At 41.7% G+C, this 23,342-nt stretch overlaps 1 long non-coding RNA gene across 1 annotated transcript; it reads left to right on the top strand.

Moving 5' to 3' along the window:
• The first annotated feature begins 4,708 nt into the window (after positions 1 to 4,708).
• On the top strand, positions 4,709 to 23,010 carry LOC134585570 (uncharacterized). The gene is made up of 2 exons (XR_010086531.1): positions 4,709 to 4,786; positions 22,658 to 23,010. It is a non-coding gene; the product is annotated as an uncharacterized LOC134585570 (long non-coding RNA).
• Positions 23,011 to 23,342: the final 332 nt, after the last annotated feature.

Below are 23,342 nucleotides of genomic sequence, written 5' to 3'. Positions count from 1 at the left end.
TTTGCATGTGGAGAAAAATACAGCACAAATATGAATCCAAAACCTACTAAGCTGTGTTTGGGTCCAAAGTGTGTGTGCAGTGTCCTTTAACAGGAATCTAGGGACCAAAGCATCCATCCAAAGAAAGGATGCAAAATCAGCTTCCTTGTCTTTGTTAACATGTCCAATTTTTTTTTTTTTTTAAAGGAACACTTCAAGTACCATAATAACTACATTATGCAGGCTGTAGTGGTTATGGTGCCAGGATTGCCTTGGCTCCTCCTCAGTGTACGTAGTCAAACCCTCTTTGCCTTCACTATAGCCAACACAGAGCTAGAAACGCTATGTCTGACGTCATCAGCTGGAACTCTGTCGTGCTTAGCTCAGCCGAGGTAACAGGAGCTCCTAAGCTGGAGTTTCCGGTTCTCAGAATACTGAGAAGAGGCAGGGAGCTGTACGTTAACCACTGCAGCATGCCAGTGGTGGATCCAAAGCCTGATCTCAGGGGGGGGGGGGGGGACTTGTAGATTATTTTAAGAAATAATCCATGCACAATAACCACTACAGCTCTGTGTAGTGGTTATTGTGCCAGGAGTGCCAGGACCCCCTCCCAGAGTAAGTAGTCAAACCGTTTAAGAACAGTTTGACAACTTACCTGGGGTCTGCTGGGATATGGGGCTGTAGTAGGGCATATGAGCAGTGTTGTGTGCGAATGGTGCAGTGTGTGTGAAAGGTTCAGTGTGTGTGGGGGGGTGTAGTGTGTGAATGTGTAGGGTGTGTATGGGGGGCTGTGTATGCGTGTGTGGGGCAATGTGTGTGTGTGACCATGCATTCATTTGGAATGTTGGGCAAGAATCACAATGGAGTCACTTCACTGATCCCACTAATACATCCCTTCATAATTTCTACAAATGTAATTTACATCAAACCCTTTTAATATCTGGCTATCAGCTGTTCTTGTGACTTCGGTTTGACTTTTATTAATAGGTAATTCTTTGAAAGGGGGACATTAAAGTAAATATCATCCAAATATCTCAACATTTCAACAAAATATAAGTCAGTAAAAGCATAACTGGAACCAGCGAGGTCACGGTCACATTTGCTGAGGCACTAGCTGTTTGCTATTATAGGATAACGAAAAGATAAGATAAAGCAAACGGCATGTTATCCTCCAATAGCAAGCTATTTCCCAGCAACAAATGTTTCTTTACACGGAACTCGAAAAAAAAAATCAATACTGACCTGGGACACATGGGGCAAGCTTAGAACGTTCAAACATTGGACTATGATGACCATTACTCAAAGCTAGCCTTTCCAAAAATATTATAGATACAGATACAAACACCTTTTTAATGTATTAAAGGAACACTCCAAAACCCTCACCTCTGCTTGTTCAAAGTTGACTCCAAAATAATGGTACATTGGTACTGCAGCTTAACTTAGCATTGGGTTCAGTAACGCTAGCTTAGTAGCAGTTTGGCAGCACTCAGAAGACTTCCCATAAAGCAAGGGTTTTTAAATATTGTGGTAAAAAAATAACTTTCCAACATGAACACATGTTGTAATGGTTTACCCTCTGTAATATAGATATTATAAACAATACAAACATGTAACTAACAGGTATGGAGGATTCAGCCAGTCATCCAAAGGCAAATATCATCCAAAGGCAAAGATCTCTCTTCCCTGCACCTCCGCTGCATACTGATTGGGTTTTATGCTATGACTTTATTATGTTTCCCCATGTTTCTAGAGTGCAGATAAGAGAGCAGGAAGTATAGATCTGGTCCACTGAAGGCAAGGGCCATGGTTGGCAGTCATTAGACTCTTCAGAATAGTGATTCTCTCATAATCTTCATTTACAATAAAAAAAAAAAGGTGTGTAATAAAAAGCCAATGACAGGGAGTTCTAAATACATTTCTCAACAGCATTTTAGTAGAGAGGCGAGATCCCAAGCTATAACGACTTCAGGAGCACTGGAAAATAGTTCTGCAGATATTGTTCTGCCTTAAGTAACAAACTAAAATAACTTTATATTGCGGGCATCATAAGGAATGTGATCCCAAAAAAAAGAGAAATACGGATATATAAATAAAACTTAGTGCACCGTCACCACTATAAACAAAAATGGGGGTGGTAGGGATGGGTTTAGTCTATAGACTTGGCTAAAGACTAAAGTAGATAGTGCTGATGGTGCCTGAAGGGAATGACCTGCTATTTGAAAAATGCTGTAGTGATGACTCTAAATATAGAGGCTCAATGTGACAGCCACAGGATACACCCATGTGTAGGGTGTAGGGTGTATCCTGTGGCTGTCACATTGAGCCTCTATATTTAGAGTCATCACTACAGCATTTTTCAAATAGCAGGTCATTCCCTTCAGGCACCATCAGCACTATCTACTTTAGTCTTTAGCCAAGTCTATAGACTAAACCCATCCCTACCACCCCCATTTTTGTTTATAGTGGTGACGGTGCACTGTTTTATTTATATATCCGTATTTCTCTTTTTTTTGGGATCATATTCCTTATGATGCCCGCAATATAAAGTTATTTTAGTTTGTTACTTAAGGCAGAACAATATCTGCAGAACTATTTTCCAGTGCTCCTGAAGCCGTTATAGCTTGGGATCACGCCTCTCTACTTTTTGTTCGTGTATAAACACAAGGGTTACCCCCTCCTAGTTCTGCAGACACACTCTTGTTTCCACTTGTTGGGAACTTAGCACTTCGGTGCCCCCTTTTTTTTCAACAGCATTTTAGACTAAAGTAATAAAGGTGGGCCCTAATGCAAGACGTAACCAGGAAATATCTGATACTGCTATGTTATGTTTTCCACACTTTTACATACGTTTGCACAGCCATGTGACAGGAATATGCTGGGGGTGCTGGCCTTAAATTGGGCTTGAAATAGCTTAGTTCATAGACCCCTACAAAGTTCTTTGCAGGTTATGCAAGCCAGGTCATTGGAAAATCCACAGTGACATATAACAGGCCAACCACACACACACAATATAACTAGAGTGATGGACACAGGAAGTAGATAAGTATCCAGACAAGACCATTAGGATCAAGACAAGGATTTGGGACACAACATGAAAGCAAAAAGTACAAAAGCATAACTAGAATGTACCATGCATGTGCTTTCATCTAGGGAGGTGCAAGTAAATTGGTTCCTAGACAAAAAACAGGATTTAGTCCAGATCCCCACATGAGAATACATGAATTATATCTACTCTAGGCATTGTGTCCTTGAAAAGACACCAGCCCCCTAAAGATTTCAAGGCAAATTAGCTTATATAAATCACTTTAGCAGCACCTCCAGTCTGTCGAACTGACAGCTGTGAGGGTGTCCAGCCTTATTCAATATGAATGCTAGTTCACAGCGAGCATGCTCGTACAGAAGCATTGTTGGCATGTCTCAACAGTTGTGGGCTTGTGTATTAGAAGCGTTTGATTAGACACATCAGTAAATCTCTTGGAACTGTAATAAGAATGAAGTTATTAGATATTTAAAAAAATTGTGTCGGGGGGAGGGCTGTATAAATAATAATAATAATAATAATAGTAATGGGTAAGTATACCCATGCAGACATTGTTTGAACATGCTACTTGATGGAATTTAGAAAGTATGGTAACTGGCTGTGTGTGCACTGCATTATTTGGAAATCTTAATAAAAATTTAAGCATGAAAAAAACAATATATATGCATATCGCTGAGTGATATAGTGAAAGAGACACCGATTCGCTAGGTTTTTATTTGGACTGTAACGTTCTCTTGTATGAAATCTTTAAATAATCTTGAAAATGTGTTGTCATCACTCTTTCATAATATGAGCATCAGAATTAAAGAGAGATTCTTCTGAAAATCTGAAAACCTTAAAAATGAACCTACTTTAATTAGTTTTGAGAACTCTGTCTTTTTTTCCATTCAGGTTGCTGGAGACAAATACGTTGACTTACTGTAAAACCAATATTCCGAGCTTCACCAATGCATCTCATAAAAGTGCTTGTGCTGTTGCTTGGCAATTCACAAACACACTGAATGTCACAGTAACAAAAAAACACTTGGCACACATCCCCAACTAAATCTGTAACACTGCCTTTAAAACATTCCACTGGAAGCACAAGCTAAGAGGTCCTTTTGTTTCTCATCCTTACTGTTTCATTTTGCATTTTTATATAGCTAAACCTTGAACATTTAACATTTTACCTATTGTTAAACCAGTAAATAAATGTAATGTCTTTCTGTACTGCTACAATGGTGCGGTACCTCTATCATTACACTACTATTCTGAAATTCATTTTGGTAATCAATGTATTAAATACACATTGTTGTACTTCCGTGTAATAGCTTCTTTAAAAAAAAAAAAATGTTTTCAGGGGAGGCACCCTCAGGCGAAAAATCATACTTCATTCTGTGAATGCTACCTTATTTGCGCCTTTATTTTATGTCATACAGTGTTACGCTATTTTGCTTCTTTTCATTTGTAGATTTGCAGCTGTATTCTCCATTGTGTACATTGCTCACACTATGCTGCCATACCTGGTGAATACAACCCTGAATGAACAAAGAAGCACTGTGAAGTTGTCATGGTGCTTGGAACCTGTATATGCATTGTTTCAGTAAAAACACAGCAGATGCAAAGGAAATCCATTTTGCTGCCAAAAGTGATGTTAAATCTGTGCATATTTTGCATCCATCTTCAGCACGCTGGTGATAGACAACATGATTTCCCCTGAGAGCTACATGAGAGGGGGAGTGACGTCACCAAAGCAGGATCGGGCTGCAGAGAGAACTTAGACTTGATGTGGGTTTGCAGATAAGTTTTATTGTATATGTCTTTCTTTATTCTTTTTTGGTAAGGGGGGGGGGGGGGGGGGGACCATGACAGCAACAGTTGCTACAGCCAAAAGCAGTTTTTTTAATTAAAATGTAATATTACTATGATATTAACTTTAATATTGACTATATTATCCAGATAAGTATAATAAATGTTGGACATTCTAAGCTTATTTTTTTTAAATGTATTTTATTTTTACATTCCATTAATTATTATCTGTGAGAAAGCCCAGACATTTTGAATAAATACATTTTTATAAAATGGAAAAAAATGTAGAGAAAAGAAAAAAAAAGTGAAATGTACATCCTAGTGTACCACCTCCCCACGTCCTAAAATCAGGATACCTATGTCATAATTCCATCCTTTTCATTTGAATTTTAAAAACAAAAGAAATGTCTTCTTTACATTTTTTTTTGTTGAGATCTATATTTTTCCATTTGTGTACACAATTTGCAGTAACAATTCTTAAGATATAATCTAAAACGAAACTAGATTCTGTCTGATATATTGCAAGATAAAGGATACCATATCATCGCTAAAAATAAATGTTGCGTGGTATGCCTTAATAGCAATATATACACAAAACTTCTGTCTGTGAAGTGTTAGATAATCTACTAGTTGAGGAAATAGCTAAAATGACAATGAAGGGTGAAGTTATCGTCATGGGTGACTTTAATCTTCCTGATGTGAATTGGAAAACAAAAATAGCTGCTTGTGCCAGGAGCACACATATTCTAAACTCCCTACTGGGATTGTCTCTAAAATAAGACATTGAGGAGCCAACTCGAAAAGAGGCCATACTAGATTTAGTGTTAACAAATGGAGATTTGGTATCCGATATTACTGTAGGTGAAGTTTTAGGATCCAGTAATCATTAGTCAGTGTGGTTTAATATAAGAACAGTGACTGAGTCACACAACACAAAAACAAAAGTTTTAGACTTTAGAAACACAGACTTTTCTAAAATTAGAATATGTGTAAAGGAGTCATTATCAGACTGGATCAATTTAAATGGAGTCCAAGAGAAATGGGATTATTTAAAAGTTGCACTACTGAAGGCAACAGAAAATAACATTAGGCTTGTCAGTAAAAGCAAACAATTCAAGAAACCACTGTGGTACTCTGCAGATGTGGCCAAAATAGTAAAAAACTAAAAGTTAGCATTTAGTCATTATAAAAAATCCCAGAGTGAAGAAGACAGAAGGATCTTTAAGATTAGGCAGAAAGAGGCTAAGCAAGTTATAAGAGCTTCCAAATCACACACAGAAGAGAAAATAGCACAGTCAGTAAAAAAGGGGGACAAAACTTTTTTTTAGATACATAAATGAGAAAAGAAGAGTAAAACAAGGATTAGTTAGATTAAAAACAAAAGAAGGAAGGTATGTAGAAGAGGATAAAGGTCTAGCTGACTGCCTCAATGAATATTTTTGTTCGGTATTTACAGATGAAAATGAAGGAAAGGGACCTCAGTTAAGAAAAAGGATAAATGAGTCATTTATTACACGCGAGTTTACAGAGGAAGAGGATTTATTTCAACTAAGACAAATAAGTCAATGGGACCTGATGGAATACACCCAAAGCTATTAAAAGAGCTTAGTGGTGTACTAGCAAAACCATTAACAGATTTATGTAGCCAATCATTGATAACAGGAGTAGTCCCAGAAGATTGGAAGTTGTTGAATGTTGTGCCCATTCACAAGAAAGGTAATAGGAAGGAGTCAGGCAACTATAGGCCAGTAAGCCTTACTTCGGTAGTGGGGAAAGTGATGGAAACCATGTTAACCCCTTAAGGACCAAACTTCTGGAATAAAAGGGAATCATGACATGTCACACATGTCATGTGTCCTTAAGGGGTTAAAGGATAGGATTGTTGAAAATCTAAAAACACATGGATTTCAAGATCAAAGACAACATGGGTTTACTTCAGGGAGATCATGCCAAACTAATCTTATTGATTTTTTTGATTGGGTGACTAAAATTATAGATCAGGGTGGTGCAGTAGACATTGCTTATCTAGATTTCAGTAAGGCTTTTGACACTGTTGCACATAGAAGGCTTATCAATAAACTGCAATATTTAAGTTTTGATTCCAATATTGTTGAATGGGTAAGGCAGTGGCTGAGTGACAGGCAACAGAGGGTTGTAGTCAATGGAGTATATTCGAAGCTTGGGCTTGTCACCAGTGGAGTACCTCAGGGATCTGTACTTGGACCCATTCTCTTTAATATTTTTATTAGTGATATTGCAGAAGGTCTTGATGGTAAGGTATGTATTTTTGCTGATGATACTAAGATATGTAACAGGGTTGATGTTCCAGGAGGGATAAGCCAAATGGCTAATGATTTAGGTAAACTAGAAAAAATGGTCAGAGTTGTGGCAACTGACATTTAATGTGGATAAGTGCAAGATAATGCATCTTGGACGTAAAAACCCAAGGGCAGAGTACAGAATATTTGATAGAGTCCTAATCTCAACATCTGAGTAAAGGGATTTAGGGGTGATTATTTCTGATGACTTAAAGGTAGGTAGGCAATGTAATAGAGCAGCAGGAAATGCTAGCAGAATGCTTGGTTGTATAGGGAGAGGTATTAGCAGTAGAAAGAGGGAAGTGCTCATGCCATTGTACAGAACACTGGTGAGACCTCACTTGGAGTGCTGTACACAGTACTGGAGACCGTATCTTCAGAAGGATATTGATACCTTAGAGAGAGTTCAGAGAAGGGCTACTAAACTGGTTCATGGATTGCAGGATAAAACTTACCAGGAAAGGTTAAAGGATCTTAACATGGATAGCTTGGAGGAAAGACGAGACAGGGGGGATATGATAGAAACATTTAAATACATAAAGGAAATCAACACAGTAAAGGAGGAGACTATATTTAAAAGAAGAAAAACTACCACAACAAGAGGACATAGTCTTAAATTAGAGGGGCAAAGGTTTCAAAATAATATCAGGAAGTATTACTTTACTGAGAGGGTAGTGGATGCATGGAATAGCCTTCCAGCTGAAGTGGTAGAGATTAACACAGTAAAGGAGTTTAAGCATGCGTGGGATAGGCATAAGGCTATCCTAACTATAAGATAAGGCCAGGGACTAATGAAAGTATTTAGAAAATTGGGCAGACTAGATGGGCCGAATGGTTTTATGTTTATGTACCTGTCAAATTGCTCATGTTTCAAATTTAAACTTTTATGTGATTGATCATTTGCATAGAGTTTTAATGAGTAATGTAAGGTGTAATTGTGTTTACTGTGTACTTTTTTTTAAATATACTCCAATGAAGGTTAGGTCATACAAACATTATTGTGTACTTGCACTTCTTTCCCCTTTTCCATGAAGTTCTCCCAAGTAACACGAACATAGATAGTGTGTAAGGCTAGTCTCAAAGTACATATTTTGTGATAAAGGGATGCAATTTAAACACGGCAGTGTGTTCAAGGGGCAAAGGTTCAATCAAACAGACAAGTGCATCGTTTGTTTGAACTTCATAGCAGCATAACTAATTCCTAACCACCCTTGACCTTTGACTGTTAATTGATCCATGTTCATTTTTAACTTCATACAATTATATTTGTTTAATCAACAGGCATGTATTCAAGCTTTGTGCTAAAATTATGATTGAGACAGTGGAATTTAGTTTATGGTAGACAAAAAAATGAGACTGGCACAATTTGAAATATGCGATTCATAAAGTTGACAGAGGAAAAATAAATGATTGGAAGATAAGCAGAGTACATCAGGCAATAAGAGGTCAGTGTGAGCTGAGCTCATGACAATGATTGGCCTGTTCTGTTCTGTACAGCAGGGGTGCCCAATAGGTGGATCCCCCAGATAATGTTTTAAAACTACATCTTCCATGATGCTTTGTCATTCTAACGGCATCATAAAAGCATGCAAAGCATCATTGGAGTTGTAGTTCTACAACATCTGGGGATCTACCTTTTGGGCACCCATGCTGTGGAGTATATCTAACCCATACTAAGGTGACAGGGGGCAAATACAAATAATTTCCCAGTGATGTGCTGTGGGTCAGAGTTATGTTAGCAGCTGAAGTCACACTGATTTATTTTTTGCTCAGCTGAGTATGTACTCAGAGCATATGTAATAAGTAAGATGTTTTGTAAAAACAGGAAGCATGCTTAAGGGGTGGTGTTACTCAACAGAAAGCAGCAAAACGTTTTTAAAATGTTTTTAGCAAAACAATAGATATTGGAATGCGAAGAAAAATATGGCATAGATATGATTCCACAAATCTATTAAATTTACTTAAAGGACAACAGTCATGAAATGTTCACTTCTAATTTTTAAATGTTTATTACATTTAATGAAACCTCATGAGATCTTTTTTTTTTTTTTTATTATGTAGATTGAATAGTGTCTGGTCACTAACCAGAGAGTGATATGATGACAAGCAGCTTTCAAAATGTGAGTCATAATAGCAAAAATATTTCCAACTCAGGCAACTCTGTGTCTCCCAGTTCCTTTCTGTAAAGCAGAACTGTCACTGTCTGGGGACTTTGCATAATTTGGAAAGACCCCTGATGGTGACATTGCTGCTGGCCACAAGCAGTGACGTATTTGCCAAGAGGGCAGCATTTTCCAGGGGGCGGCAAAAAACGCCGCCCCAAAATGCCCAGGCAAATACCTGGTTAGCCTGGTGGCAGGCGGCTAGTTGAGTTCCAATGCGGGTGGAGAGGGAGCGCTGATTTGTGAGCTATCTCTGCTCAGCTCCCTGAATGCCGGAATAGGACGTCATATTCCGGCTCCCGGCATCACTCACAAATCAGCGCTTCCTCGACGCCCGCCTTGGAATTCAGCTAAGCGCCCAACTGCCTGCACGCCTGGCTCTCTCCCTACCCAAGCAGCCCGGCCAAGAGCCCCACTGGACCCAAGGTAAAAATCGACCCAGCTCTCCCGAAGGTAGGGAGGCTGGATGGATTTAAATTAAAATGAAAAAATAATCTGTGATTGTTGTGTGTGTGTCTGTGTCGGGCTGGCTGGCAGTGTGTGTGTGTGTCTGTGTCTGGCTGTCAGTGTGTGTGTGTGTGTCTGGCTGTCAGTGTTTGTGTATGTCTGTCAGTGTGTCTGTATATCTGTCAGTGTGTCTGTATGTCTGTCAGTGTGTGTCTGTGAGTGAGTGTATGTCTGTCAGTGTGTGTCTGAGTTATTGTCAGGCCTTAAGCCTCCCGATGTCTCCTCATACTTCCGGGTTTGACGGAGCTTAGCCACACCCCCATTGCCGCGGTCTGCTATTTAATGGGACCGCACCAGCTGATAGACGCTGGATTATTGAAACGCGTACCGCGCCAAACTCACCGGCTCACATACCTCGCTGAGACGACCACTCGCTACTAGACCGGACTGGAGGAATATTCAAGTCCCCAACATCTCTCCTCATCACAGACAGCTACCAGCACTCTCGTCAACCATTCACTGAAGCAACCGCCTCTGAGGAGAGCTGGGGACACAATCCCTCTACTTCTAGAAGTTAAGTAACTTACAGTCTCTGAGTTAAGAGCTAACAATGCTAAAGATTTATTTCTTCATACTAAAGTCTGCTATCAAGTTGTCCAGCAATCCTGCTACAGCTTTCCTCAAATCAAGTATTATTCAAGTTCAGCTGTACCTGTCTTGCTACAGATAATCTTATTTCTTCATACTAAAGTCTGCTATCAAGTTGTCCAGCAATCCTGCTACAGCTTTCCTCAAATCAAGTATTATTCAAGTTCAGCTGTATCTGTCTTGCTACAGATAATCTTATTTCTTCGTACTAAAGTCTGCTATCAAGTTGTCCAGCAATCCTGCTACAGCTTTCCTCAAATCAAGTATTATTCAAGTTCAGCTGTACCTGTCTTGCTACAGATAATCTTATTTCTTCATACTAAAGTCTGCTGTTAAGTTGTTCAGCAAGCCTGCTACAGCATCCCTCAAAACAAGTACTATTTAAGTTTTGCTGCACCATTCTTGCTACTGATAATTCCAATATATTTAATCTCTTATAATTTGAACTGTTAACAAGAATAACGGACTCTAATGAATTCTGAACCTTGTCAATGCTAAATGAAACAAACCGTTTATTATTTAAAGAAACAGTAACTGTAATTCTGGAACTGAAGTCTCAGTTCCATCTAAGTGTCTTAATAAAAGATCAAAGTCCTAAGAAATCTGCAGTTGTGTTCCACATCATTTACTGTGAACGTGACAGTTATTGTGTGTCTGTGAGTGAGTGTTTGTGTCTGTGACTGAGAGTGAGTATGTCTGTCAGTGTGTGTCTGTGAGGGAGCCGGTGTGTCTGAGTGATTGTGTGTGTCTGTGAGGGCGCCTGTGTGTGTGTGTGTGTCTGTCTGTCTGTAAGGGTGTCTGTGAGGGAGCCTGTGAGTGATTGTGTGTGTCTGTCAGTATGTGTCTGTCAGTATGTGTCTGTCAGTGAATGTGTGTGTGTGTCTGAGTGATTGTGTATGCCTGTCAGTGTGTGTGTCTGTGAGTGTATGTGTGTGTCAGTGAGTTAGTGTGTGTGTCTGCATCATTGTGTATGTCAGTGATTGTGTGTGTCTGTCACCGTGTGTCTGTGAGTGAGCCAGTGATTGTGTGTGTCTGTCAGATTGTGTCAAATCAGTGTGTGTGTATGTCAGTGTATCTGAGAGTGTGTGTCTGTCAGTCAAAGGGTGTGTGTTAGTCTTTAACAGGAAGAGGCGTGGCATTGACAGGAAGGGGTGGGTTAAATGTAAATTAGGGGGTGCCCATCATGCCTAGGGCAGCACAGATCCAAAATACACCACTTGCCACAAGGAGAGGGGGGGCAAGCAAAAGTGGGTTTTACTTAGCTGATCCTGTCCCTCGTGGGTGCCCCCATCCTCATCCGGCTAGTTCTTTTCTGCTTCTGGCACTTTTTTAATAAACATTTTATATTCATGAAGTATTCAATTTGCAGGGAGGGGGTGCGCTGGGAGGGTTAAAGGGGGTGACAGTACCGCTTTAAGATGTGCAACATTGCTTGTGGGGCTCATCTACAATTATCCTTTTTTCTAACCATGGGGTTTTACAATGTTTTGTGTGGATGAGTGTGTATTAGTGTTGTCAAGGTGCTTCATACTAGTGAACCTCACCTTATACAGGATCTGTCACTTCTCTGAAAAACACATCACTGAATAAATCATTACAAATCACCTATAACTTGTGTTAAACTTTTTTATGTGAGATAGAAACATAGAATGTGACAGCACATAAAAACCATTCGACCCATCTAGTCTGCCCAATTTTCTAAATACTTTAACTAGTCCCTGGCCTTATGCCTATCCCACACATACTTAGACTCCCTCACTGTGTTAACCTCTACCACTTTAGCTATAAGGCTATTTCATGCATCCACTACCCTCTCAGTAAAGTAATACTTCCTTAAATTCTTTTTAAACCTTTGCCGCTCTAATTTAAGACTATGTTCTCTTGTTGTGGTAGATTTCTTATTTTAAATATAGTCTCCTCCTTTACTGTGTTGATTCCCTTTATGTATTTAAATGTTTCATATCCCCCCTGTCTCGTCTTTCCTCCAAGCTATACATGTTAAGATCCTTTAACCTTTACTTGTAAATTTTATCCTGTAATCCATGAACCAGTTTAGAAGACCTTCTCTGAACTCTCTCTAAAGTATCAATATCCTTCTGGAGATACGGTCTCCAGTACTGCGTACAATACTCCAAGTGAGGTCTCACCAGTGTTCTGTACAATGGCATGAGCACTTCCCTCTTTCTACTGCTAATACCTCTCCCTTTACAACCAAGCATTCTGCTAGCATTTCCTGCTGCTCTATTACATTGTCTGCCTACCTTTAAGTCATCTGAAATAATCACCCCTAAATCCCTTTCCTCCGATGTTGAGGTTAGTATTGTATGTGACACTCTTCTTACCTTTAAAAGATGTAAAAAACAGATAAATATTGTATCTTGTAATATCTTTTTTATTAGACTAACAGAATTTTTTAATGACACGCTTTCGGGAGAACCTCCCTTTCTTAAGTCTTAAGCATTTCTGAACGAGACGACACATAGAATTCAAAGTTGAGTTGTGATACAGGGGTTAAAGTGACAGGAGTGCAGATAAGACACACACACACATATATATATATATATATATATATATATATATATATATATATGTATATATATATATATATATATTGCTATTCAAGATTTAGCAATTACCATCACTATCCATTCTATCCAATCCTAGCACAGCCATGTCACAAATTGCTCTGGAGAAAGAAAATTCAACAATATTTCTATGCTCTCTCTGTCCTTACTTATGACTTGCAGAAAGGCTGTTTTTGTCTGCCGCAACGTTGTCATGATGTGCTGGTTCCCATTGAAGTGTGCATTGTCAAACAACCTGTGTGCCTGAACTCTTAAAATTATTAAAATGTTCATGGAGACTTGCCATCTCTATATCTGCAGCAGCAGTGCACTACTATTTTTTATCAGTTTTATCGCTTTTTAAAAATCACTTTTTGTTTGATAGCTGAGATGTCTACAGTCCCTGTTTGATATTGGCATATATCTTTCTGTGCTTACTAGCAGATGCAAAAAGCAGAGCTCGAACCAAGGACTGACAGGGAACCAAGATGGAAGTGCTCAGTTAAAAACATCAGCCCGCATTTCTACACCAGTTTACACTCTCAGCCTATCAACAATGCCCAATCCGAGGTTTCATCGTTGATGCTAGGGACGAAGGTTGAAGAAGCGGAACCTGGAACTGGCATAATCTGGACTACTTTGGGGTTTTAACTGGTATGGTAAAATAGCACCCAGAACCTCCAGACATCATAACAACTTCATATCAATAAAGTTGTTATGGTGCCTATAGTGTTTCTTTAAATAGATGGGGCAGACACAATAATACTAAATCCCAGCAGGTGACTGTTTCTTATTACGGTAATATGTTTTTCAACTGCAGAAAATATGTTTGAAAATTGGTTTTCATAAACCAGATATTATGTTCTTGTTCTAAGGTATTTTTTTCAGTCACAAAAAATAAATGTTGTTATGCGGTCATGAATTTGCCTAAAAATATAAGGAATACTTCTTCAGGGACATACTTTAAAAAAAAAAAGTGCTTTTGGGGGGTATTTGGTTCTTTATCATTTGAAGTGTTGGGAAATCGGAAACTCTGATTTAGAGTTTGAAAAGTTATTGTCAGCTCACCACCACAGATGGACATATTACTGCAACATGTTCATTAGAGAACAAATTATCTCCACTGCTATCCTTCCTCTCATGTCTTCCCACTTTCTCCACATCCTCTTCATGCAAACCCAATGTTCTGCTTTTCCGCTACTATACAGCTCCAAATGTAACCGCTTACCATATGCTAAATTTAAACAAGGGGATAAGGATACCATGATAAAATAGCAAATAGGCCAACTGAATGGCCCTAAATGTCTATATCTGAGCATTAGTTTGACTCTGGAGGACAGATCAAGTATGTTAAACAACTTACCTTTTCTTGCAAGCTTAATTTTATAGAGCAAAAGTTGAACCCAGCTACAGGGCCTAAGGTAATCCATATTGAAAGACAACTCTAGACACTCTAGACCAATGACAACAAACAGAGCCAGTGCAAGGATTTTTGGCTACACAGGCGAAGATTCGTTTTGCCCCTCCCCCCAAAAAAGACATCTTCACTGGTGTCCCTCTTTAGAATTTCTTACCACCTTAAGTGTCTTACAAATCTTGTGTGTCTCTTGCAACCCCCTTGTGCATTTCTTACTTCCCCAGCCCCTTTGAGTGACAAACGGATACAGTCATACAGAACAAGGCATTCAGAGACATACAGACACAACCATACAGAGACATACAGAACAAGGCATACAGAGACATACGGACACAGTCATATAGAGACATACAGCCACAGTCATATACAGCCACAGTCATCCACAGACATATAGTTATAAAAAGACATACAGACAGAGGCATACAGAGCAGGGGCGGATGCAGAAACTAATCTCGGGAGGCGGACTGGTAGTGGGTGGTAGTGGGCAGTGTTGTATTTAGAGCGAGACTGACAAGGCATTTGCCTTCGGTGGCACTTTTCAGGGGGGTGGCACAAAAAAGGAGTTGGCCGGCTGTCCACCTTAGAGCGCCTCTGAGGATGGAATCTACTCATGTAGGCAGCGGGCGGCAAAGGAGCGCTCTCCAGCCCTGGCATCACTACGATGCACACGAGGGAGCTGAGCAGAAAGACCAGAACTCCCTCGCCACCTGCATTGACCGCACGCCTAGAAGCTAAGCCCAGCAGCCCCACTGGAGCCGGGGGAAATAGAGACACCATGCCAGCACTCTCAAATGTAGGGAGGCTGGGTGGAGTGAGATTTTAAATTATAAATTGTGTATGTGTCTGTTAGTGAGTTTGCATGTGTGTCTGTCAAAGAGTGTATGTGTTTGTCATTAAGAATGTATATGTGTTTGTCAGTAAGAGTGTATATGTGTTTGTCACTGAGTGTGTATGTGTGTTTGTCAGTGAGACTGTATGTATGTTTGTCAGTGAGACTGTATGTGTGTTTGTCAGTGAGAGTGTATATGTGTGTTTGTCACTGAGTTTGTATGTGTATTTGTCAGTGAGAGTGTATATGTGTGTTTGTCAGTGAGAGTGTATATATGTTTGTCAGTGAGTTTGTATGTGTTTGTCAGTGAGTGTGTATGTGTGTTTGTCAGTGAAAGTGTAGATGTGTTTGTCAGTGAGAGTGTATGTGTGTTTGTCATTGAGTGTGTATGTGTGTTTGTCAGTGAGAGTGTATATGTGTGTTTGTCAGTGAGTTTGTATGTGTATTTGTCAGTGAGAGTGTCTATGTGTGTTTGTCAGTGAGAGTGTATATGTGTTTGTCAGTGAGTTTGCATGTGTTTGTCAGTGAGTGTGTATGTGTGTTTGTCTGTCAGTGAAAGTGTAGATGTGTTTGTCAGTGAGTTTGTATGTGTGTTTGTCAGTGAGAGTGTATGTGTGTTTGTCATTGAGTGTGTATGTGAGAGTGTATATGTGTGTTTGTCAGTGAGTTTGTATGCATGTCTGTCAATGAGTGTATGTGTGTTTGTCAGTGAGTGTGTATGTGTGTCTGTCAGTGTCAGTCTATGTGTGTATGTCAGTGTGTGTGTCTGTCACTGAAAGTGTGTCTGCCACTGAGTGTTTATATGTGTCTGCCAGTGAATGTGTATGTCTGTCAGTGTGTGTGTGTCTGTCACTGAGTGTGTGTGTGTGTCAGCTAATATATGTGTGTTTGTCAGTGAGTTTGTATGTGTATTTGTCAGTGAGAGTGTCTATGTGTGTTTGTCAGTGAGAGTGTATATGTGTTTGTCAGTGAGTTTGCATGTGTTTGTCAGTGAGTGTGTATGTGTGTTTGTCTGTCAGTGAAAGTGTAGATGTGTTTGTCAGTGAGTTTGTATGTGTGTTTGTCAGTGAGAGTGTATGTGTGTTTGTCATTGAGTGTGTATGTGAGAGTGTATATGTGTGTTTGTCAGTGGGTTTGTATGTGTGTCTATCAAAGAGTGTGTGTGTTTGTCAGTGAGAGTGTATGTGTGTCTGTCAGTGTCAGTCTATGTGTGTATGTCAGTGTGTGTGTCTGTCACTGAAAGTGTGTCTGCCACTGAGTGTTTATATGTGTCTGCCAGTGAATGTGTATGTCTGTCAGTGTGTGTGTGTCTGTCACTGAGTGTGTGTGTGTGTGTGTCAGCTAATGTATGTGTGTCTGTCAGTGAATGTGTGTGTCTATCAGTGTGTGTGTCTATGACACTGAGTGGGGGTGTGTCTGTCAGGCAAAGAGCGTGTTTTTTAAAAGGATAAGAAATTTAGATTGAGGGGTAGGGGTGCCCGAGTTGTGTCATGCCTAGGGCAGCACAAACCCACTTGAATTGGGACACTGCAGTAACACTGCACTTTAATGAGATGAAGTGTTCTGGGTGCCTATATTGTCCCTTTAAAGGACCACAATAGTGTCAGGAAAACAAACCCATTTTCCTGACACTATACAATCCTTAGGGTCCCCCCACCCTCAGTCACTTACCTTTATCCAGCACCAGTCTCCCTCTGAGCTGGTGACCTCTCCTCCCCCTCCGACGTCAGCTCCCGAGTTGAGCCGAATGTGCATGCGTGGCCAGAGCCGCACACTCATTAAAAATGCCCATAGGAAAGCATTTCTCAATGCTTTCCTATGGACGTTCTGTCGCAGAAGCGCCTCTAGCAGGTGTCAGGAAGACAGCCCCTAGAGGCTGGATTAACCCTGGAATGTAAACATAGCAGTTTATCTTAAACTGCTATGTTTACGTCTGCAGGGTTAAAACCTGGGGGACCTGGCACCCAGACCACTTCATCCTATAGACTGTAAGCTTGTTTGAGCAAGGTCCTCTTACACCCATTGTTCCTGTAAGATTTGACGGTAGATAAGTCTGCACTAGACTGCACGGTAGATGTCGCGAACATAAATTTTTCGGTTCGCAAACGGCGAACGCGAACCCCCGCAAATGTTCGCGAACGGGCGAACCGCCATAGACTTCAATGGGCAGGCGAATTTTAAAACCCACAGGGACTCTTTCTGGCCACAATAGTGATGGAAAAGTTGTTTCAAGGGGACTAACACCTGGACTGTGGCATGCCGGAGGGGGATCCATGGCAAAACTCCCATGGAGTCTGGTTTTAATCCATAAAGGGCATAAATCATCTAACATTCCTAAATTGTTTGGAATAACCTGCTTTAAAACATCAGGTATGATGTATCGATCAGGTAGTGTAAGGGTTACGCCCGCTTCACAGTGACAGACCAAACTCCCCGTTAAACGCACCGCAAACAACCGCAAACAGTCCATTTGCACAACCGCAAACTCCCCATTTGCACAAGGTTTGATACCAAGCTAGCCATGTCCCGTTCCTTGTCCTCACTGATGTCATTGAAGGTCTCTTCCTCCACCCAGCCACGTACAACACCAAGGGTTTCCGAAAGGTGACAACAAGCCCCCTGGGACGCCTGCTGTGTTTGGTCTTCCACCTCCTCAAAGCCACCTTCCTCCTCTGACTCCTCTTCTTCAGACTCCTCTCTCTGCGTTGCCTCTCTCTGCATTATTATAGGGTGTGTTAAGTAGTACTATTCCTATCAGTTTAATCCCTGTTACGTCCCCTATCAGGGGACGTGTATATAGGGCATCGATTTTAGGAAGCGGGAGATGGAAAAACATGCTTGGTTGGTCCTCCTATTTCAAATTTGGGGCACTGCGCGTGCAATCTAATGTGCCACCAGATAGGAGTGGTGTGTTAAGTAGTCCCCCTCATCAGGCCTTTTTTAGTCGAATGTATCGCCCACTGTCAGTCCCTTCGGGATCCATCCCTCATTCATCTTAATAAAGGTGAGGTAATCTAGACTTTTTTGACCTAGGCGACTTCTCTTCTCAGTGACAATACCTCCTGCTGCACTGAAGGTCCTTTCTGACAGGACACTTGAAGCGGGGCAGGCCAGAAGTTCTGTCGCAAATTGGGATATATCAGGCCACAGGTCAAGCCTGCACACCCAGTAGTCAAGGGGTTCATCGCTCCTCAGAGTGTCGATATCTGCAGTTAAGGCGAGGTAGTCTGCTACCTGTCGGTCGAGTCATTCTCTGAGGGTGGACCCCGAAGGGCTGTGGCGATGCATAGGACTTAAAAAGCTCTGCATGTCCTCCATCAACAACACGTCTGTAAAGCGTCCTGTCCTTGCCGGCGTAGTCGTGGGAGGAGGAGGATTACTTTCACCTCTTCCCCCTGTTAGATACCCGTTGTGCTGTGACATCACCCTTATAAAGCATACTTTTTAATTGATTTTGGAACTGCTGCATCCTTTCCGACTTGCCGTAATTCGGTAACATTTCAGGCACTTTCTGCTTATACCGGGGGTCTAGTAGCGTGGACACCCAGTGCAGGTCGTTCTCCTTCAGCCTTTTTATACGAGGGTCCCTCAACAGGCACGACAGCATTCAAGACCCCATTTGCACAAGGTTGGATGCCGAGCTACTTATGTCCTGTTCCTCGTCCTCAGTGATCTCTCTGAAGGTATGTTCTTCCCCCCAGCCACGTACAACACCATGGGTACCAGATAGGTGACAACGAGCACCCTGGGATGCCTGTTGTGGTTGGTCTTCCTCCTCCTCCTCAAAGCCACATTCCTCCTCTGACTCCTCTTCCTCACAATCCTCTTCCAGCATTGCAGCAGGTCCAACAAGCGATGCTGATAAGGCTGTTTCTGGTGGTGATGGTGACCACAACTCTTCCTCTTCACGCTCATCTACGGCCTGATCCAGCACTCTTCGCAGGGCACGCTCCAGGAAGAAAACAAATGGTATGATGTCGCTGATGGTGCATTCGGTGTGACTGACTAGGTTTGTCACCTTCTCAAAAGGACGCATGAGACTACAGGCATTGCGCATGAGCGTCCAGTAACGTGGCAAAAAAATTCCCAGCTCCGCAGAGGCTGTCCTAGCACCCCGGTCATACAAATACTCGTTAACGGCTTTTTCTTGTTGGAGCAGGCGGTCGAACATTAGGAGTGTTGAATTCCAACATGTCGGGCTGTCGCAAATCAAGCGCCTCACTGGCATGTTGTTTCGCCGCTGGATATCGGAAAAGTGCGCCATGGCCGTGTAGGAACGCCTGAAATGGCCATACACCTTCATGGCCTGTTTAAGGACGTCCTGTAAGCCTGGGTACTTATGCACAAAGCGTTGTACGATCAGATTACACACATGTGCCATGCACGGCACATGTGTCAACTTGCCCAAATGCAATGCCGCCAACAAATTTCTTCCGTTGTCACAAACCACTTTGCCTATGTCCAGTTGGAGCGGAGTCAGCCACTGATCCACCTGTGCGTTCAGGGCGGACAGGAGTGCTGGTCCGGTGTGACTCTCTGCTTTCAGGCAAGTCAACCCCAAGACGGCGTGACACTGCCCTATCCAGGATGTGGAACAGTACCTGGGGAGTTGGGGGTTGCCGTTGATGTGGAGCAAGACGCAGCAGCAGAAGAGGACTCAGCCGAGGAGGTTATGGAAGAGGATGGAGTAGGAAGAGTAGAGGAGGTGGCAGCAGGCCTGCCTGCAAGTCGTGGCGGTGTCACCAACTCCTCTGCAGAGCCACGCATGCCATGCTTGGCAGCCGTCAGCAGGTTTACCCAATGCACAGTGTAGGTGATATACCTGCCCTGACCATGCTTTGCAGACCAGGTATCAGTGGTCAGATGGACCCTTGCACCAACACTGTGTGCCAGACATGCCATTACTTCCTTTTGCACAATCGAGTACAGGTTGGGGATTGCCTTTTGTGCAATGAAATTTTGGCCGGGTACCTTCCACTGCGGTGTCCCAATAGCTACAAATTTTTTGAACGCCTCAGACTCCACCAGCTTGTATGGTAAAAGCTGGTGGGCTAAGAGTTCAGTCAAGCCAGCTGTCAGACGCCGGGCAAGGGGTGACTTTGTGACATTGGCTTCTTACGCTCAAACATGTCCTTGACAGACACCTAACTGTGGGCAGATGAGCAGGAACTGCTCAAGGCGAGAGACGGAGGGGCGGATGGTTGAGAGGGGGCAAGGAGGACAGCAGTGGTTAACGTGGCTGAAGATGCTGGACCAGGAGGAGGATGGCGGCTTTGAGTTTGTGTGCTGCTTGTACTCATGTGTTGATCCCATAGGCGTTTGTGATGTGCGATCATATGCCTTCGCAAAGCAGTTGTACCTAGGTGGGTATTGGACATTGGACTTCCCACGACTCAGTTTCTTTTGGCACAGGTTGCAAATGGCATTGCTGTTGTCAGAGGCAGACACACAAAAAAAAATGCCACACTGCTGAGCTCTGCAATGACGGCATCCTGGTGGTGGCAACAGCATGCGTTGATTGGCGTGCATCCACGGACGCATCGTCATCATCAACCGCTTCACTTGTATCTGACAACTCAGCAAAGGAAGCAGCAGTGGGTACATCATCATCATCACACCGTACGTGCGTAATGCTGCCTGACTGAGACATATCCCTGTTTTCTACATCCTCTGGCAATAATGGTTGCGCATCACTCATTTCTTCCAACTGATGTGTAAATAACTCCTCTGACATACCAAGTGAAGCGGCTGTGGTGCTAGTGTTGGTGGTGGCGGCAGGCGGGCGAGTGGTAACTTGAGAGGTGCCCGAAGCTAAGCTGGAGGAAGATGGTGTGTCGAGGTTCCGAGCGGAAGCTGAAGAATATTGGGTGTCCTGTGTTAGCCAGTCAGTAAGTTACTAAAAACCGGAGGGCGTACTATTACGCCCTGCGGCGTTTAGAGCCGCTTTTAAAAGGACGTAATAGTACGCCCTCCAGTCATAAGGGGTTCAAATGTACACTACTGTTACACCAGATATGAGTTGCACTGGTGTGACACTGTGCCCTGGCAGACCCTGAAACGCACACTAGTGAAGGAAACTGACTGCTATTATATTACAGTCCAAAAAGTTTTTTTTTTGTTTTTTTTTGTTAAATGCAAGCTATTGTGACACCAGATATGAGTGGTGGCACTGGGCAAGTGGGCACAGTATACGCTGCGAGCCTGACACACATGCTGGCAGACAACTAACTGCTATTCAATCTATTACAGTCAAAATTGTATTTATTTTTAAAAATGTACACCACTGTTACACCAGATATGAGTTGCACTGGTGTGACACTGTGCCCTGGCAGACCCTGGAACGCACACTAGTGAAGGAAACTGACTGCTATTATATTACAGTCCAAAAAGTTTTTTTTTGTTAAATGCAAGCTATTGTGACACCAGTGAGTGAGTGGTGGCACTGGGCAAGTTGGCACAGTATATGCTGTGAGCCTGACACACAGGCTGGCTTGTAGGCAGGCAGGCAACTCCAATTACATTACACAAAAAAAAAAAAGCAGACTGATGTTCTAGCCCTAAAAGGGCTTTTTGGGGTGCTGTCCTTACAGCAGAGATCAGATGAGTCCTTCAGGACACTAGCCTAGCTATCAATTTCCCTATCAAATCAGCAGCAGCTACACTGTCCCTACTCTCACTAAGAATGCAGTTTCACAATGAATGTAAAATGGATGCTGTCCAGGAGGTGGGAGGTTCTGGGAGGGAGGGTCTGCTGCTGAATGGCTGGAATGTGTCTGCTGACTGTGAGGTACAGGCCAGGGTCAAAGTTTACTCAATGATGACGAATAGGGGGCGGACCGAACAGCGCATGTGTTCGCCATCCGTGGCGAACGCGAACAAGCGATGTTCACCAGGATCTATTCGCCAGGGAACAGTTCGGTACATCACTAGTCTGCACATTTATTTTGGAATTATGTTAAAAGTGGGGGAAAAAAAGTTTTCAGTCTCATGTGACTTCCTCAATATTTTTTCCTATGGTTTATTATGGATGACATGCATTTATACATTCATGAGAGCAATAGGAGGATAAACTAGATATGTCTTGATATATACTAGATTTGGCTTAGATATATACTAGATTTGGCTTGATATATACTAGATTTGGCTTGGATATATACTAGATTTGTCTTGATGTATACTAGATTTGGTTTAGATATATACTAGATTTGGCTTGATATATCCTAGTTTTGGTTTAATATATACTAGATTTGGCTTAAATATAAACCAATAATATCTGATTTAATATCTGAATTACAGGCAAGTACTCAGGGTAAAAAAATTATTTCCACGTAGCTATGACAAATAGAAGGGGCAGATTTCCTGAGGCTAATAAAGCAGTAGATCAATAAACCTTGTGCCATCTTGATTTGTGGCCATATGGTCTGCATTTATCCAGAAATGACACAGCACATCTCTTCTCTTTCAGACATATTTGAGCTTTGGGACCTGTGATATACATCTGTTCCATTCATGGTGAAACTGACCAAGCTGTTCTGAGAAGTGTACATGGACCATCTGTGCGCACGTGGGACTACAGTCTGTGGGTAGATAATATTCTGCTACTATCAAATAGCTTTCAAGGACTTACCCACTTTGTGAACTGATCTATGAAATTGATCTTTTTCCTTACTCAGACAGCTGGTGACATGTGCTGCTTAATAAAGGTTGTTTCTGAGTTAGAACTTTTCCAGCATCACAGCTGATTATTTTGTTTCTTCTAATCAGTAATCTCCACGAAAGTCCAGTTAATTGCACAAATAAAGACTCCATATGTCTTTAGTTTTGTGAGTGTGGCTTATTCAGACATACTGTCCATCCAGTTTAAATGGAAAATGAGCTGTTAAATTTAAAAAGATGATTAAAATAACATATTTATAAATGCTTCTGTTTATACCATTCATTGCAACTATCACATATATAATTGTTAAAGGACAACTAAAGTCACCCAGGCCACATTATTTCAGTGAAATGATCTGGGTGCAGTGACCTTGTGGGTTAAACCCTTCAATGTAAAACATTGCAGTTTTTTAGATGTTTACATTGCAGCATTAAATCCTTCTCTAATGGTGGTCACTAGAAGCCGCTAGAAGCGATCCTGCTGCAGTAACCAA

Source organism: Pelobates fuscus, chromosome 2 (assembly GCF_036172605.1).
Source record: "Pelobates fuscus isolate aPelFus1 chromosome 2, aPelFus1.pri, whole genome shotgun sequence".
Classification (NCBI taxonomy): Eukaryota; Metazoa; Chordata; class Amphibia; order Anura; family Pelobatidae; genus Pelobates; species Pelobates fuscus.
This window is presented reverse-complemented; position numbering and strand designations above follow the sequence as displayed.